Source organism: Arachis duranensis, chromosome 9, assembly GCF_000817695.3.
Source record: "Arachis duranensis cultivar V14167 chromosome 9, aradu.V14167.gnm2.J7QH, whole genome shotgun sequence".
NCBI lineage: Eukaryota > Viridiplantae > Streptophyta > Magnoliopsida > Fabales > Fabaceae > Arachis > Arachis duranensis.
The window spans coordinates 4219367-4224167 of record NC_029780.3 but is presented as its reverse complement, the minus strand read 5'-3'; positions in this window follow the sequence as shown (position 1 = coordinate 4224167).

Sequence of the window (4801 nt, the reverse complement as noted above, 5' to 3'; positions counted from 1 at the left end):
GAGACTGAATTTGCATGCTTTTTCATTATCGTTGTATGGAGAATATTTGGACTTTGGGATTGTTAAATGGCCACGGTCACAATTGAACATATTATAGGATGGTCATTTTAGTAGGCATGCGGATGATTATTTTAATTGAATTGAGTTTAGTTATATATAATTAAAATATGTTAGATAGATGTTCAATTTATTAAGTACGCAAATGATTATTTTTATCCTTGTGTGAATGGTTATTTTCACTATGGGTGAGCGACATCAGTGGTGGTGTGTGGCAAGCCAAGTAACAACGATAAAGTAGGATGATTATTGATGAAGGTGGAGTGACAGTGAATTAAGAGAGAAGAAAATATTGAAGTGAAATGTTTTGATAAATTATAATTTGAGATGGTTATTTCTTTCGGAATAATTAAATGAATTTTTTATTTAGATAATTTATAAAATATTTTTTATTTTTTATATATATTTAAATCAAATTAAAATCTATTATACATATTATCAAGATTTTTCATTATTGTCTCTCTAATAGAGTTCATAACTATTTTGTACTATATATTAGAGTAATAGATTATACCATTTATATATTGGTCAATTAAATATTATTATATATGGACACTTCAGCATAGGACTGAATAACCGCATTAGCATTGAAAATTTAAAATAATAAATTATTACTAAAAAATATAAAAAAATTATTATAATATCCAAAACTCAACCCAAAAGATTACTATAATAAAATTAGAATATCAAAAATTAAATTAAATAATTTTATAAATCTTAAATATCATTATAGAAATTTACTTTAAGTAACCAATTTTTTTATTTTACTTTATAGTAGGTTTTGTTTCAAATATAATTATCAAGAAAGCATTTCTATGAATTAAATTTTCTAGATAGTTAAAACCATTTCTTGGGATTGTTTGGATTCTGGTGGGGGGTTTTGTCAAAAATTGGAGAGCAAAAATTAGATTGGTTTTTTGGTGACTAAAAATTAGATTGGTTTGAATGTAAAACTGACCATTTTGAAGTATTTAATTTTGTACAAACTTAATATTTAACAATGGATCATATATTCATATTAAATTAAATTTTTTAAAAAGATTTTTCAACTTAATTAGGTAAAGAAATTAGTTAGAGTAAACATTTAATTCAGTTTTTGTACATTCTAAATTAGAATAAGATGATTATTGACAAAAAAAAGTCATCTACACTGATCCGTGTCTGTCCATAAAATAACCTATTACGACTCCTCTTTCATATTTTCTGATTAAAGTTGACAGAAAAATCTAATTTGTCAATTATTAATGTTGATGTGAACATTTATTTAGAATTAAGTGTCAACATAGATTAGAAAAAATTGACAAAAATCGATTTATCCCTTTATCACCTTAAAAAACGACGTCATTTTTTGGGTTAAAAAATAACCAAACGTCGCTTTCACCCATATAAACCCCCTAACCCTTATTTATAAAATAATCAAACCCTTATAATCTTCTTCGCGCGAAAGGACAAGGGTGGAAGTAATTAGTGGTGATACTGATAAGGATGCTGATAAGACTGCTAAGAAGGACCCGAACGACGCTTCTAACTGTGTAATTGACAAAGTTACTGACGTCGTGGAATGGAGATAGCTTTTGTCGCCGTTCAAGTTAGTAACAGATTTTACCATCTAAATAGTTAATAATATTCAATCTCTATTCCTAAATCGTATATATTGGAATATTCAGTGACATTATTGAAATGGTTTGTTTGGTTGTACTTTTTAAAAAATGTTGTTTTCGTGAATGACATTTAAAGTTTTTCAATTAATTTGTTAAATAAATAATGTTATTTGTGAGTGGTTTAGATTATTAATACAATAAGATAAAATGTCATGAACTTAATTTTAATTTGTAATAGTAATTTTTAGATGGATGAGTTTAAAGTAGTTTCTATTTTTTATCGTAGAGGATATTTTAAAGAGAATTCACAGGATAAATTAAATTATATTGATAAAAAAATTGATAAAAAAGTGAAGAAATGACTATCTTTAAGTATTTTCTATCTTTAATCTAAAAATGATATCATTTTTAAAGGTGGCAAGAAGATAAAATAGACCCTTATCCATTTTTTTTAATTCACGTTACTACTTAACTCTAAACAAACGTTTATATCAATACCAATAATTGTCAGATCAAATTTTTTCGTTAATTTTAATAAAAAATAAGAAAGAGAGACTATAATAAATTATTTTATAAATCGATATGAGTAATTTTTTTTTGGTCAAAAATCGTTTTATCCTAATTTTAAATAAATAAAAATCGAATTAAATATTCACTCAACTAGTTATTAAAGTTTTCTCTCATTTAGAGAGTAGCAAACTCGGTTGCAGATCTTTAACCAAGCAGGATATTAAAGCTCAATTGGTTTTGTTCATTCCAAATGAAAAATGGTTGCATATCTAATATAGCGCCAATTTATCTCCATAAACTTATTTCTCGTGTTTTTTTTTTTTTAAACTGTCTTAAAAAAACAAAATTTTTTATTAATAACATTATCTTTTTGTAACGATAATAATTAAGTAAAAGTGCACCCTCCTCTACCCAAATGCAACACAAGTACACAATTTTTATTTTTCAGAAAAAAAAAATTAAAAATATTAAAATAGTACCCAAAATTCAATCACTGACAAAAATAAATTGAAAAAAATATTAATAACAAATAAGTACACAAAAATTAAAAAATGCAACAAAAAACAAAATATTAAATATATATTTTAAAAAATAACTTTAAAAATTATATTTAAATTTTTATAAATATTATTAAAAAAATAAATTTTTTATTTTTAAATTTTGATAATTTTATGTGAAGTGAAATTTTTTTTAAAAATATTTTTATTGTAAATCACCACATTGTCATCATGAAAAAAAATTAGATATCAAATTTTATTCAGAATTTTTTTAAATACCTTCTAAAATTTTATTTAAAATTTTATCATAAAATTTAGACCAAATAAATAATTATTTGTTAAATATAAATTTTTTTAATCACGGATAAAAAATATAATATTTATTAATTATTTTTATCATATTTTTAAATTATTTAACAACTGTTTTATTGATAATATTTTTTAAAATAAAATTTTGTTAACGCTTGAATCTTTCTACGAAATTAATAATTAACTCGATAAAAATTGATAAAACTCACCTGGATAGATAGTTGGGTGAGATGTGGTACCTGTCAGCATATAATATTTACATGGCACGTGGTCACAGGCTATCTCATTAGGATTTGGACCAATGGATAAAGACCACGTGTAAGATGGAGCATGGGCATCAGGTGCGCATGTTTATGATTGAAGCGAAGCCGAGCCGAGAAGTGAGATGGCGTAACGTGAAGCCGACAGGTGAGGCCTGTGTCAGTGTTTGTTATTTGGCATAATGCACGAAATAACGCGCACTATGATAGTAGATAAGGGGCATTTATTTAGATTTTGACATTCCTACAACAAACCAACCCACTAGGCCCAATCTTAGGGCCCACCAATTTTCTATCCTTTTATAATGTATTTCGAAGAATTTAATTTTAATACATTGATAGAGTAAAATAGTTTTATGTATACATCAAATTTCATAATATCACGTTAATAAAAATAATTACGTTTTATATTAGTAGTGTGAATAATCATAAAAAAATAAATGTGATTGTATAACTTTATAAAATATTTTACATTATTTGAATGTTCGTACATCAAAATTAAATTCATATTTAAAAATATTAAAAATAAGCTTGGATTGGTCGAGTAATCAACTCATTAGTCCACTTAATCAAGTATGGGGAGCTTGAATTTTGTCTTATGTATGCAATAACTCGTTGACCTTAAATAGAGTTTAGATCTGCAGTAGACTAATAATTAACTTATTGAGATAAAAAATACCGTAAAAACAAAAAAATTAAAATATAAAATTTATTTTAATAATTATGATTTACATAATTACGTTTTATAATAATTTATCCTGCCACAATTAATTTATATTTAGATATTTTAGCTGAAAAATAGTTTTAAGATAATATACTATGTTTAGAATGTATAAAGAATATATTTTTAAGTGGCATAATTAGAAAAATATATATTAAATTATTGTTATATTATTTAATATTTAATAGTTAAAATCAAATGATAAAATCATTACAATTTAAAAATAATAGTTTTTGCTTATAATAATAAATTTTAAAATATTGTTCTCAATTATAATTTATTTTCAAAAAGTTTTCTCAAATATGATTATCTGTTGAAAAAATACTTTTTTCTATTTGAATTTTTAAACATGTTTTTAATATTTAAAATTCCAATAGCTAGAAGAGTTATCACTTAACCGTAAACTTAAATCCTACAGAATTTCAATGAGGCAAGTTGAAAAAATGAATCTTTCTTATTTTTAATTTTTACTTGATGAATTGGAAGTATAAATTCTCTCAATTTTGATCGACATTATATATATATATGAAGAAAGTTGTGAAAGAAGTAAACATGAATTGTGAAAGGATCACATAAAACTTGGCTATATTGAGATGAGAAATTTTAAGGTTTTCCCAAGTTTCTTACCAGTTAAAAACTTTTCTTTTATTGAAAATTTAAGGCTAGCATTTAAAATATTAATTTAATAGTTATCATCAATACTAACTATGAACTCAAGACTAAATTTATATATGAGTATAATTTATGATCTAATTAAAATTAAAAAAATAGAATATATACGACCATAAATCTAATTTTGATGACATAAAAATTTAAAATTCACTTAATTAAACAAAAATCAGAACC